We start from the raw sequence: 14590 nt of genomic DNA on the forward strand, positions 1-14590 counted from the left end.
GATTCTGTTCTGCAGAGGAGGCACACACATCTGCTGCCAGATATGCTGCTGAAGGAGGTTTGACCAGATTCAGCATGTTAAAGAGATTGCCAAGGGTCCTCTGGCCACTGGACTATTAACTATTAAACTACTAACACTTACTATTAGCACCACTACTGCCTTCTCCCACCTCCCTCCCATAACTATTACTATTACCTGCTCACGCAGGCACCCATGCTATTAACAAGAGACCTGAAGCAAATCAGAGTGACTAGAAAACTCCAAGGACAAAGAAGGACATGGAACCCCAGGTGACATTTGTTCTCCTTGCTCTGTCACGTGAAGGTTTGGGAAAAGGCTTGTAGAGACACATCCTACAAGTTAACAACTCGCTGTAGGACTGGCGCTGCAGGCAGCGTTTTAATTTTTATGGCTCCACGTACCTCTGAGAAATGAGGGCTGCTAAGTTACATATGAGATCTACTTGACAAAGTGGTTAAGAACATCGTCTGTCAGGGAATAGGGACAGAAGTTTGAATCACTGTTCTCTCCCTTAACTGCAGACATGTTAAATACACAGGTCAGGTTGGCAGGAGGAAAAAAAATAAAGAGACCTTGGGAAGGATAAAACACGTTGAAAGGGGAACCCCCTCAAGTACCTGTGCAGAACTATGACACCAGAGTAACTGGGACATGTGGGATAGCTCACAGAACTGGATGCATGCTAGCTTTTCAAGAAAGCCAGGAAGGAAAGAACAGGAGGGGAATTGCCCTCTACTTGAAGGAGCACCTGGAACACAAAATGCTGTTCTACGGGATAGACGACAGGCTGGTTAAAAGCTTGTGGGTCAGGATTAAAGGAGAGGTCCATATAGGTAACATCATAGTCGAAGTTTGTTACAAATCATCTGTTCAGGGTAACAAAGCAAATCAAGTCTACTTCAGGAATTGCAGAAAGTCTCTAAATTCACAGAGACTGGTTATTGTGGAACACCTTAACCTTCCCAACATCTACTGGCGGGCAATACGGCAGGACACAAACAATCTAGGAGGCTTCTGGAAGACTTCAGGGAAAAACAGATGCTAAATGGGTCATTTGATACTTTCCTGGAATTGCTTTCAACAAAAATAAGGAAGAACTTGCTGAGGATGGGATCAATGGCAACCTTGACTGTAGCAACCATGAAATACTGGAGCTTAAAATCCGGAGACGAGCCAAAGCACATCCACATAGACCCTGCACTTCAGAAGGGCAGGCGGACTTATTCAGTAGGCAGAATTCTGTGGGACACTGTTCTGAAAGGCAAAAAAGCTCAAGAAAGGTGGTGGGTATTTAAGGACCACAGCTTCTAACCACAAGAAAAATGCATCCCAACACTCAGGAAAAAAAGCAGATCAATCATCAGCTCAGCCTAAGGAGGAAGAAACGAGAAGTTTACCAAGGGAGGAATACACAACTTTTGCCCCAGCATGCAGCGTACCTGCTAGGGAAGTCAAAATACCAATAAAGTTGACTCCAGTGCAACATGAAAAGCTTCTACTAGTACACGAGCAGTAAAGAATCAAAAAGGAAAATAGGACAGGTGACTTAGTGACAGCAGGTACTGACAAGACCAAAGTACTCAGTGTTGGCTCTGCTTGGAGCAGAAGGCTGGATGACCGAGGTCACATCCAACACAAACAATTCTGTAACTGCATTAAAGATCTATATGAAGCCAATACACACAGTGACAAGACGGCATTTCCCCAAAGTTTTCCCACACCTCACCCCCTTCAGTTTCCACTCAAATCAGGAAGATTCCATTTCTTTTCACTCCCCTAGTGCGCTCCTCAAAACACGAGTGGATCAACTGTGGCATCTAACATTGCGAGTATGCGACAAACATTTTATCAAGCTGAGTGAAGCTGTCTATTTGTTTCGGCTAGCAGGGTTTCATGGATAAAATTTCAGACCTTTCTCAAACTTGTTTTAACACACCAGAAAGATGAGGGTTCTTCAAGTCCATTATCCTGCTTATCCAGAGATGCTTAGCATTAAAATATCTGATTCTTAATTGCAGCAAACAAATCACTGTAAAGTTTAAGACTCAGAAGCATGCAACAGATCTCAAAAAAAAGCCCCAACTGAAAACAACATAAGTGCAATAGTCCAAATGCATGTATACTGTTCTCCAAATATTTTGCAAGGAGAACACATGCTATACTCAGTTGGGGCAAACAGAAGAATGAACCCTCATGACTGGGTGAGAAGAGACAAGTAATATTCCTCAATGCAGGATAAGTATTATCCCTTATAAAAGTTTCTGTCAGAAGGTGGTAAGAGGTCAATACACATTTTGGATTCTAAGCATTCAGATTTAAGTTTCTTAACATGAAATAAAATACTCCTTCTCCAGGAGATTGACCCTAAAAGAGCATTGCAAACTATCTGCATGACTGAACAAGTTTTTCGCATGATTTCTGAAGGGGTGCAAACCAATATACCATCTTTAGAGAAACCGTATTTCCTTCTGAATATCTGGACATACCTTCAAATACCACTCAAGTGGAACACAGCTTGGCAAACTACATTATTAATCTTTTAAAAAATAATCTGGGGAAAATGAAATGTTTGATAGAATTTGATGGAAACTGTCTTCTAAGTATGAAAGAATCCTCAACACAGAAAGCAGACAAAAAGTAAAATGAAGCCAAGATTTCTCCATTCCAGCACAGATACAAATAGAGCTATACTATATATAGTAGATATATACTAACAAATAACAGAAAGCAAATTTTCATCAGATGAATTACTTATGCATTTAGTATTTTCTTATTTAAATGAAAAAAGTTACACATTCAAGATACACTGAAATTCTGGATTGCTGGCTTACACAAATTTAAGTGTAAATTTAAACATGGCATGAACATTTTCTGGCATCAGATAGGACCACGTTACAGAACAGCTGTGTAACCCAATAAGCACAGTCCTCTGCTACAGTCGGTAACAGGAGGAACACAATCAGCTGGGGCAGGGGAGAGTATGGCAGCTGACCTATACTGAAAGGCAGAAGTAAGGGAGATGCACCACCAAGGCAGGACTGCTGCCAGGTTCAACTGATGTCCAAACTGGCAATCACCGAGGAGCACAACTGCAAAGAAGCACAGACTGCCTCCACATGGGTTAAGAGTGGAGTTCAAAGATGCTGCTGTACTTAAAGCCACATGTGATCCACCTGCAATCTGCATTTGCACAGTACTTCTGACTTTACTAGCAGGCTCTCCAAAAACAATCTTGTTTGCCAATACCTGCTTGTAAACAAGGAATGGCTGTAAATACACAAACTCTTTTCTTCACATAATCAGGCCTTAAGTAGTAAATAACAACGACAACCAGAAACGCATGTTAGTGCTTTGAGAGATAACAAGCTATAAAGTTCACTTAAGAGATGCTTCAGCTTAGATTCCTCTTTCAAATACAGGTTATAGATCTGAATATGCCTCTCATGCACAGTTAAATCTCTTACTTTTTTCATCTAGCTTTAACAGTACTATAAAGCAAAGTTCCCTTACTCTCCCCTTTCCCACCCCCACTCACACGTAAGTTCTTATTTCAAAACCGCATTTCTGAAATAAGCCACTGTAGAACTGGGGGAGTCAACTTAAATTTACACCCTTGGCAAGTAGGGAGTACACACCAAAGTACGTACACACTGAGGGGTGCCTAGCTGAGGGAAACTTCCCAGTGTTTACTGGTACAGTCTACTTTAGTCTTAAGTTTCCTTGATGGCTGAAATCCCTACAAGAAGCCACCACCACAATCTTCTCCTGCTTCCTCATTACATAAAACTTCACTATCCTCAAATGATGCAAAACAAGGCTCTGCAAGGCAGGGTGCCGCTAACGAAGTGGGTTAAAAGTTAATTTTGCAAAAATAAAAGGGAAAGGAATGCTTGACATTACTCACATTAGTGATTTTTACAGCACCCAGGAGCTGAGTCACATCAGCACAGCCAAGACGGCCAGAGGCTGCAGTTTCCTTATGCTGTTTTGCCTCAGTTTATCATAATTGACTGCACCACAAACTGAATCCTAGCTTTACCGGTGAAACCCCCAAAGGCCAAAAAAGCCTAGCTTCAGATTTGGATTCTCACGGTTTCCAGCATCTTGCTTACAACAGCAAGAGCAAGACTCTATTACTAGCTTTCAGGAACCTGGGTCCAAAATACTATGAAGCTTTGACGCATGTACTTTTCCATGTGTCATAAATCTTACAGCTTCTGGCAAGCATCACCATACCCCAAAAAATCCTGCAATCATCATGTCCCTGGTCCTGAAGAGGCCTAACACAGATTAAGGCAGAGTCATCCCTACTTCAGTTTCTCTATAAGTTATACCAGGCTTCGGAAACTCAGGCTGAGCAACTTAGGGGGGTACAGAGAGTGAAGGGAAAAGAGACAATGAGTATTTCAACCAGCTCTGCTCATGCTTACTTTCTCAACTTCACTGTTTTTCCATGGGACACATGACATGGAACAATACAAAGAAAGGTCGCTAAAGACTCTTCTTTAACTCAGTGAACATCAAAAGGAACAATGGCAGTAAAGAAAATGAGAAGTTTAATGGAAGGATTAAAATCAGTTGCCTTCCCTTCAGAAAGCAAATTTAACAGGTTTGGGGACTTCTGAGGCACGAATGAAATTCTAAAATTCTCTTTTACAACCAAAGTACACCGATACTCTCACCGAATGTTTCACGACAGAATCCAAAATACATATTAGCTCAATACACGTCCTTTTAATTCAGTGAGGCACCTAGAATACAGAAGAACACTTAAAAGTCACAGCAACTTCACCTAAGGTAAGAATCAGGAAGAGATGAGGAAAAGAAACAAGCAAGCAATAGGCAATGAACTACCAATAATCAAACAGCAGTGAATAAAACAAGAAAAGAAAAAACAGCACAGCATTACTGCACCTGAATCTGTATTGGATATGCATCCAAAGAGCAGGTTTGGGTTTAGTATGTAACAACTGTAGAACTCTGCAGACAATTCAGATTTTTAGGATAACCCACTGCTGATAAAGGCAAACTGCAAAGCTTGTTCTAACAAAGAAAGTACTATTCTGCTAGTATTAGAAATGTTAAACAGCTAATGTTTAATACACTCCACAGACCGCCGTTTTCCCCATGCTTGACACTCAAACTGTGGTTATGAAATGCTACAATACAAATTTCATAGAAAAGCATGGTTCACAGTCAGTAGTTAAAAACAAACAAACAAACAACAAACCTTACACCATCTAACAGAAGCATCAAGCACTTCTAAATCTACCGTTCGCAAGCTACTGACATACTACATACCCCTCTATTTCAACTTCAAAAAGGCCCAGCCCAAAAAAGGTTAGAGAGAAGATAAAAACTTGCTTCTCTATACCAGGCCAAGTTCACTAGGCAGAACACTGATTAATCCCCAAAGACAGAGATTTAACATTCAGACAAAAGATGTTCACACTTGTATTTCATACCTCCCAGAATCATATTCTCTAAGCTAATCGGTCACAGATCTCCGTGATGCCCCTCTACTATGCAGAGAGGATAGTGTTTATGGAGCCAGTGAAAGCAAAGACAACCCAGGAATAAAAACACTCACCTAGAAGAGATTTGGTTCCCAGTCCTCCAAATGTTGTCTCCTCCTTCCTAGTCCATTTAATCTCAGACTAAATACAAAAATAGTTCAGGAAACTAAATCCACAAAGCAATTTCTGGAGAAAAGAGCTAGAGTTTGACATGGACACACTTCGTGTTAGCAGAGACATGATTTTAAATCCTTCTTTTCCCATTTCATCTCTCTGCTTTACCAATAGCACAATGAAGCTGAGTGACCAAACTTCCAGAGCTCTGGTCTGATTAGGTTTTCAGGACACTTCTTCCACAGACAGTGCAGCTAGAACTGACACACATGAAGGAAGGTTCTGCCATAAACTACAAAGAGAAGGCTGATAAAACCACAGAAGCACTTAAAGCAAAACACAGAAAAAAATCCTGCATGTTAGAAGAAACCTGGCAAAGTTCTACCACCTGGATAGTCAACTCTGCTGCTGCTGGGTTTGTATTTCCACACTTCACTTCCTCTGAGTAACCAGGAGGAAGCACCACTTTTCTGAGGCACAACTTACTGGGCAAAGTCTCCCAGTCCTACCTTCCCTTAAAGTAAACAGTGTGACATTACTTCTTCAAATCACGGATATACTTTCTCCCTGCTTATTTCTGACTTTTCTTTTTTCATCTGCTTCCACTATTAAGAAGGACTCCACTACTAAGTCTTAAGATTCCTTTCTACTTGTCTGATCCCCAGACTCACAAAAAGAAACAATTTTCAGCAACCTCTGAAATCTGACCAGTTCCAACAACGGAATTTTGCCACTCGAAACTCACAATTTCTACAGAACAGTTCAAAAAGACCTATTCCCCTTCGGAATACTACAAACACCACCTTAAGGTGGTCTGCTCCGAACAAAAGCCAAAGCTGAAGCAATCCTGCGTTGCTCTAGCCTGAAATATCTGACAAAATACATCAATTCAACAATAACCATTAAGTTACCGAGTATCTACCAGAGTTCAGCTGAAACCACAAATCCTCTCAAACCACACAAGAAAAAAGAAAAAAAAAAACCTAAACCAACATGAAACAGGCTAAGCATACTTCTTCAAGGACAGAAAAACAAAAAATGCTCTTTCAGTCTGGATATCCTCAGACACCATTAAATGAATAACTAGCTCTAATTCACGCAGCGTTGCATATCTATGCCCCACTTTAAAATGTACTGCACAATTAAGTTAGAAGTTACTCATCCTCCCAATCTAATAAAAAATATTCTTAAAGATTCATGTAAACTGAACTACAAATAACCCCAACCTTGCAAATACACAAGATGAGCTCAGTATCATTCCCAAACACAATTCACTGATATCTGCTGGAATAGTTATGCAACTAAGAAAGCCTAAAAATCACGGGCTAAAGCTTACTGATATTTTACTTCCCCCTGCCCCCCCAACTTTCGCTTCTTCCCTGACATCCCCTTTGCCTACAGATTCTATCCCTTTCCTTTTACAATTGTTCTCATGCTCCTTACTTGTTCAGCACATTCTTGAAGCTTTTTTGTTGCTAAACCCAAAGACACCAGCCCAGTATCCTAGCAACTGCAGCAGTTGATGACCTTACTTGAGAGGGACAGTACTTATCAAGTGTAGAGAGGGAGCATGTGTCCCTCATTGCTGAAGGAAAGGAAGGATACACTTTTGGAGGCCAACTAAAAGGGGAAGGGGATCCTGTAACACAAACCGGGGTTAAGATTAATTTTAAGCACAGGAGTACTGTTTAGCCCGACATCTACAGAAGATCACTTCAAGTCCTCGGTTTTAAGGCCTGGTCACATTTAAATGATCCAGCACGACCCAATTCAACCTGCAGCGTTAAAGGAATGACAACTAGAATACTTTGGACTTGCTGAGGTCCTGCCTGGTCGTCCTCAGGTTTGAACCCTTTACACCAGTATAACACCTTATGCAAAATGACAGAAAACCAGAACAAAGATTTGACTCCACTAAAAACTGACACTGCATGGGAAGCTCTGCTTTTCCTCTCCTGGTGGGGTTTTCCACACACAAGGTCAGCAGCAGGAGCACAAAGCCAGAGGCAGAAAAGCGAGCAGGCAAGGGTTTGCTTACGCTGGCGGGGAGCTCCACCCAGAGAGCCATCTCACATCTCACATCGCACCTAGGCAGCTCCGGAGCCAGCAGCACTGCCCAGTCACAAAGCGGGTTAGATCAGTGACATCACCCAGCAGGAAAACAACATATGCCAAACAAAGTTTTCTTTTGTACCAGCTGAACGGACTCAAGGCAGCAGCTGCATGACACTGCTCTGACACGAGGGAGAGAAGGAGAAACCCAAGACCACCACTGCAAGCAGCAGCAACCTCCACAGACACATGAAGTTACACCAGAGGTAACTGCATCATATCTGTAATGCAGCCAGGTGTAAAGTGAAACTGCACCTTCAGACTGCACTTTAGAGCCATTAAGAAACCAGCTATAAATAGTATTAAGAAGTGTAAAATGAAGTAGGGATCAATCTACAGACTTGTTTCAGCCAAAGGGAGGGGGGTGAGGGCGAAGAAAAACCACCATGACACAAACACCAAAACTCAGAACTCAAACTTAGACACAACTTACACAAAAGCCTGCCTCTCCTCTACCAAGTCTACATCAACTGCACGGGTTGTTTCTGCTTTTAGCCCTGCAAGTCACTGATTTTCCCATTACAAACACTGAAGGCTTATACAGTCACTAAGCAATCAAGTCACATGATTTGATTTTTTTTTTCCTGCCAATTTGATGGCATTTAAAAGGCAACTGAATGAAGCAGCTCTTTTGCAGTGTGAATGCATTAAGCACATCTGTCAGTCAATGCATCAGAGAGTTAAGTACAATCAAACACTCAACTAGGCAGCCATATTATTTTCACTTGAGTAAAAGGGGGTTTGGCTCTTCAAGCTACTGAACAAGCAATGCTTCTTCCTAGCACATGCAATTTTTGCATCAAGACTGAAAATTATTTAATTCAGTAGCACAGGGTTGGGTATTTTGGTTTTCATTGTTGCTGGTTTTTAAATATGAAGTTGAAGCATCACGATAACAGAAAGAAGTGGCTGCCTGCCTGCTTTGGCTTCTCTTCCTGCCCTGCCCCACCCTCCCCCCCCCCAAAAAAAAAAAAAAACAGCCAGAAAGGAATAAGCTCAAAGGATTAGAATATGCACCCTAAACAGCCACAAAGTTAACAAGTCATTTCAAAATTTAGGGAGGTTTTAACATATACATACACATTATTTTTACATGCCTTAAAACAACTGAGATGAAACATTCTTTGTAGCTTATGCTGTTAATACATCTAAAAGGAAGAACTGAAAATGCAGGATCAGTGAATACATGGAATTTCAATTCCCTCTACAAACTTACTCTGCACAAGTTAGAACAGTTGTGAAGTTATGGAATTCTCATCCTGTCCTCTAGCACACCAAATACTCCTTGTTGATTGATCACTGTTCAGCATAGTAAGCGTAGGTTTTAGCTAGAGGGCATGAAAAACAAATCTATTAAAAAAACGTAGCCTCATGTGGAACTGCAAGATTTGTGACCATCAAGTACCTCAGATGCTTCTTAACAGTAGCTAGAGGATATCACACCACTGGTGAACGGCTCCAGCCTACAGCCAATAAAGCTCCAAATCTTGCCTCTCTATCACATCACAAGTTTTGATTATATGATTAAAAAAAAATTAAAGTACATTAAAACAATAGTAATATATTCCACCCATGTGGGTTTGAGGATCCAGCTGACCCTCTTTTGTTACAATTCAGACTTCATCTCATTGTGCTGGATCAGGAAAACGAACAGATAGAATACTGCATTTTTCTGACCTTGAAACTCCCTTAACTGGCTTGCCATACAGCCAGAAGAATGCCAAGTACAACATAAATTAATAATCAAAATAATGCAAAAATAATCTTTGTGGTAGCATCTAGCCATTCAGCCAGTTGTGTGATTTAGCAATGCAGTCAGACTCCCAAACTAAGCTCGCTCCAGGCCAAGGTTATATAGATATGCCTCTCCTATGGGAGAACACTGATCAAGCAGAATAGGTTCTCCTCCTAATGCTCTTCTGCCAACCTTCCTATCACTCATTCCTGCCCTGTACCAGGACAAGTTGCTGGCAAAACTCTTTGTTTCAAAGCATGCAATCTAACCGGTTAAAAAATATTAAAGTTTTAAGCAGCCTCAACTCAGACCCATTCACCACGCACTCACACAATCAAGGCAGTTGTGCAGTAAAAGAAATGACCAGCAAGGATGCAGGGGCTGCTTATGCTCAAGCTGCTATTCAAACAGGTTTCCACAGAACTATAGCTTCACTGCCACTTACTCCCATGGCAACAGGCTGAAGTGGCTCTTCCTATAACCATCCCGCTAAAGACGCAAACTAGTAAAAAAAGGATTTTCCTAAAAAAAAAAAAAAAAAAAGGGGAGGGGGGAGATTAAATTATTACTTTACTTAGGAAGTATGATGAAACAATACTGGCCCTCAAAACAAGTTCCCACGTCTGTACAAATCTCTGTGGGCACTGTGGCAAGTGAGTTTTTAAATGCTCTAATATGGAGGCAGAATCAAAGATACTCATAAAGAATTTCATAGAATCATTTAGGTTGGAAAAGACGTTTGAGATGGTCAAGTTCAACTGCTAACCCAAGGACTGCCAAATCCATCACTAAACCATGTTGCTAAGCGTAATTTCTCGGTTTCTCAAAGCATGGATGGAATCAGTAGCAAAGCACACAAGCCCCCATATGAAAGTGTATTTTTTGTAAAGCTGCAATAGAAGCTATACCAGCCATTTAGGAGTGGCAGTTTCACCTTTATATTAAGCAGACTTTGCTTTGCAAGAGGCTGTGACAAGCACTGGAAGTGAAGACAGGCAGCTGAAACCTGATGCAACACAGGGAAAGCTAGCAGAGGGGAGAGGGCAGTCAGAGACCGAAGTGACAGACTACAATAATCTCTGCAGCAGCATTCCAAATACCTTCTGATAAACACATATTAGTTAAGGCATAATTACAAATTCGAACCTCACAGCTGATGTCACTGCAGGAACCAGTTGATTAAGTCATCTCCAGTTAAAGCTTTTCACGTTTCTTGAGACACTTAGATCTGGGAAACCTAGGAAAGGAGTCCTGAACTTCAGACAACTTTTCATGTCAAGGGACACTTAAGAACCTGACTGCTGGAACTTGTTACAATTATTCCCCAAAGGATTAAGCATACCAGGTTTAGCAATTAAGACACCAGGATAGGAATGATCATTTAACTCCTGTGGTAGTCACATTTCTCCTAATTTAAGCTTCTGTAAGATCCTGTTACATGCATAAAAACATGAACAGGCTTAAGTTCCTTATTATACATATTTGACAAAGCGTACTAGCCACCAAATGCTGACTCACTATGTCTGTGTTAGGTCCTGCTCCTGCATGCATGTTATTGGAAATATTTTTGCAAGTTTGGTGACAGGGCGCTAATCACAGACTTTTCTCAAAGCTTACCTGAACTTTATTTTTATTTAAAAGCTTAATATTCTATCAATAAAGAATCACACACTGCAGAATTTCAATACAATACAAAATTACTTCCTACTACTGTTGTAATAAAAAAACCACAACCAAAAAAACACCACCACAAAAACAAGAGATATCACCACCAACTAAAGACTCTGCTCAAACTCTTATCCTCAATTTAAGGATTTATGTGCACAGCATTACAGTTTTGTATAATGTATCTTCTGAAGGCTAAAAGGATCACCACATATGTAATCACTCTTTTATACCTACACAAAGATAGATAAAACTGGCTATGCTAACATTTCATGGCTGTTTAAATTTTGTGTTTTGCCATTACACATTCCTGAAAGTTTAACAGCCATAGGTCACTATTTTATTCATTAAAACAGGATCACAAGTTAGGCACCTATACTTATGCTCAGTCTTCTAAAACCCTACACAAACTTGAATTTACGCCAAATGTAATGAGACTATTTCCCCACACTGCATAGCCAGGAAAAGGTTACCAGTACATACACAGTCCCTCTGAAGTCACAGCATAGGCAAACATGTGCTCAGCATAACTGACAATGAGCAACAACAGACTTCCTTTTGTATTAGTTCTGGAGATGACCACCCACTCTGGAAAGCTTAGAATTAATAAAAAAAAAAATACACCACTTTATATACATCCGTAAGACCAAACGAAACAATCTGCCAGCACTTAACATCAGGACCGAGCCTTCCTCTCCAAACCAGATCTGTATTGCCCTTTGGAAAACAGTTTAGTATCTGTTACACCAATAAAATATTTCAAGATCTGAAGAGGCACATGATTTCTATTACCCTAGTCCAGAATTTGTTGATGACAGCTATACAATGTTCATTTAAGTTAAACAGAATTTGCGCATTTTGGGTATCCCCAATTACTTAAAGTAACTGATCATACACAGCTACAACACATATCAAGAGACCCTTCAAATGGCCATCAAGTTCTCCCTCAGACTTGCAGTGCATTTTTAGATACAGAAGAATTAGTACAATTAGAAGAGCTGTTACGAGTGCAGAAATAGCCGCCCAAATGTAAATTAATTCCCTGCAAGGGAAAGGGAAGTTCCCAATTCAGTTATTTCTGACTGCAAAATTGACCTTAACAGAGGGATTAAATCCCTGAATACGGTTCAGGGACAGCTCAGACCCAACACTTTCCCATTTCAACATGTAATGGTATAGCCCCATTGCCTGTTGAGAGGGTGTTCTGTACAGTCAAGATAAGCCTCCTTATTTATGCAAAATCGGTTTCTTTGAATCCCCTACTCTTAGCAACAGTGAAACAAGGAAAACGAGGCTTACAGGGGAAAAACAAGCTGTGAAAATAGCACATAGTGCAAGCCTTAAAATAGCATACAGCTCAAGCCTTAAAAAATAGCACAACAAATTGCTGCAGTACCACAAACCCAAGTAAAGACTTCAGTACCTAGACAATCATTCACTGCCAACAACTTTCACTGAACTGCACAAGCATTAGCTTCCTCCAAGTTTGGTCCGTATGGAGAACTGCAACTTCCTGACATCTGTTCCCTCAGTGAAGGAAGCAATGTCTATCTGGAACACAGACCCAGAAATATTGACTCAATCTGATGGGGGGAAAAAACACAAACAAGCTCAAAGAATGTATCAAGTCTTAAGACATATAGATTACTAAAGTACTTCCTTCAGAGGACTGTGGAATGTATGTATCTTTCAGGGCACAGTCATCCAAATAACTATGCAAAAGATATATCTAATCAAAACATAAATATATTACTGTCTTCACAAATTCATCCAATTTCACAGTGAAGTCTGAAGACACCCGTATATTCCAGTAGAGCTGAAGTGTAAAACTTCGTTCTGGCTTTACATTTCCTCATATATTAATTACTTCTAGCTTCATAGCGTCATAGCCTTTGAAATCCTTAGCATTGATCTAGCTCACTCACAGTACATACAGTTCCACCCACAACAAGCTTTTTTCATGTCTTCAGTTATATGAAGCGTGTCAATACAAACCTTAAATTGGTAACCCCATCAACTAAATACAAGTAACTCATCGTTCTTATGCAGCATCCCTCTTGTTTTTAACTCTGCTAAGAGAAAAAGTTAATACAGAACTACCAATATCCTTTCATGCTGAAGATCAGAGTTCACCATTCCATTATGGACACAGAATTTCGATCCCATGAGTAATTTCCCAAAACAGCAGCGACATCAACAAAGTCATTAACATTTCAGCAGGAAACAAAAAAAAAAAAAACCAACAAAAAAACCTCCTGACACCACTGATACGCATTTTGAACCTCCATAGGTGTTTTGTCATCTTTTGTAGTTCCAACGTAAGTTTGGGTCAACTTCAGTGGAAACTCACCCTTCTTAAGGATATGTCTAGGAAACATTAACATAGCGCTGCAAGCAGGCTCATCACAGGAACCTAACGGCACCTAATGTCTGAAATGAAAAACATTTCCCGACTTTTTAGTAGCCCAGGCACGTTTGGTTTGTTTCTGGTTTGTGGGGGGTCTTGCTTTGGGAATACCTACTCCTTTGTTTTGCCTCGGCAAGGAAAACAGACGAGTTTAGATCCATCTAATTCAACTCCTTTCCCCCCACCCTCAAATTTCCGTACAGATCCAGTCACGGCCACCGGGTCCGGGACAAGCAGGACCCGAGGTCTCCCTGGCAGCCACCCGGGCCTTCCACCCGCTCAAAACAGGACCAGCCTTCCACGTTACAGCCAGAACTGAAGCGGCATTACAGACGCGTTACATGGTGGGTGTTTTTTTTTTTTGCTCTGTTCGCTTGGGTTTTCACACGTGACGCTCCCCTGGCCGCAGCGGGAGCGGCTCCGGCCGCCCTGCCCAGCCGCGCCCGGGCAGCGGGGCGCATCCACCGGCGGGACCCGGGGGCGGCGCCGGGCGGGCGGCACGGCACGGCACAGCACGGCACAGCGCGGCACCGCACCGCTGCCAGAGCCGCGCACGGCCCCCGCCGCCGCCTGAGGAGAGACACGCAGTGCCCATGGCGGGGCAGGTCGACCCCCAGCCACGTCGAGGGACGCCCGGGAGGGAGGCGGGGAGGCGGGCAGAGGCGAGGCGGGGCGGGGGGGGCAGAAGGAACCAGACAAACCGCGGCAGCGGCGCTGGCCGCCCCGCCGGCGGGCGGCGAACAAAGCCCAGGTCCGCCCCGCAGCGCGCCCCAGCCGCCAGCGCCCACCCGCGCACCTCGCCTCAGGCGCCGCTACCCGGCCGCGGGTGGGCAGGGGCCGGGCGGCGCCGCCCGCCCGGGAGAGGGGCTAGCGGAGACGCAGCCCCCCGCCCAGCCACCGCCCGTCCCCGCGCACACACGGGCAGAGGCGGCCGGACGGGCGGAGGTACGGCGGGAAAGGCGCCCCCCACTCACCGGCGGAAGGGCCCCCGCCCCCCTTTCTCCCAACAACGCCGCCGCC

At 42.5% G+C, this 14590-nt stretch overlaps 1 protein-coding gene across 2 annotated transcripts in view; it reads right to left on the reverse strand.

Moving 5' to 3' along the window:
* The window catches only part of CXADR (CXADR cell adhesion molecule), a 49903-nt gene that overhangs the window by 22998 nt on the left and 12315 nt on the right, over positions 1 to 14590 (reverse strand). The window lies entirely within an intron of this gene.

This window comes from Falco punctatus (assembly GCF_963210335.1).
Source record: "Falco punctatus genome assembly, chromosome: 2".
NCBI lineage: Eukaryota > Metazoa > Chordata > Aves > Falconiformes > Falconidae > Falco > Falco punctatus.